Source organism: Epinephelus moara, chromosome 19 (genome assembly GCF_006386435.1).
Source record: "Epinephelus moara isolate mb chromosome 19, YSFRI_EMoa_1.0, whole genome shotgun sequence".
Taxonomy (NCBI): domain Eukaryota; kingdom Metazoa; phylum Chordata; class Actinopteri; order Perciformes; family Serranidae; genus Epinephelus; species Epinephelus moara.
Window position 1 is genome coordinate 28523314 of NC_065524.1, and position 741 is coordinate 28524054.

A 741-nucleotide genomic window follows, 5' to 3' on the forward strand; every position below is an offset into this window, starting at 1 on the left:
CCCCCCCCCCCCCCCCCCCCCCCCACACACACACACACACACACACACAAACACACACACAAATCTGCTATGTAAAAGAAATCAGATACAGTGTGTTGGCTCAAATATGACCCTGATACAGTGATTCCTATTTTTTGATGCTGCAGTTTAATGACCCCAAAAATGTGTAAATACAAATTTTGTAAAATCTCTTTGATCTGAAACTAATTCTGAGATTTGAACACGAGAATAAGAGGCAAAGTCATTTTGAAAACAAGTTTCCCTCCTGCCAAGGCTGTGATGAAAACAAAAAGTGTTTTAGTGCGTTAGTGTGTTTCACAGATAATATTCAACATTAGGTAAACCATAATAACACACCGAAGCTCAATTAAACAATCAAAGAACAATTTCACAGTAGAGCAGACAACAGGTAATTAGCTGACTTTCCAGCAAGAATAAAGAAAACAATTGTATTTTGTTTTACTGTATGCTGTAACATACAGGACGCAGAGATTGGACGGGAGTGTGAGATGGTCAGACGAGGTCCCAGCCCCTATGGAACATTACGTTAATGGAATGTTGCATTATTTGTTTTGTACTGTATATATTGTGTGTGCCGCCTCAGACCAATCTTGCTACACTAATGCAGATAAAACCGGTTTCTACTCACCTTATCTCGAAGTCTGGCCGGCTGTGATGGTCTGGAACAGCAGAGGTCACGACCCCAGGCTCGGAGAGGTCCTGATGTTGTAGCTTATTTTC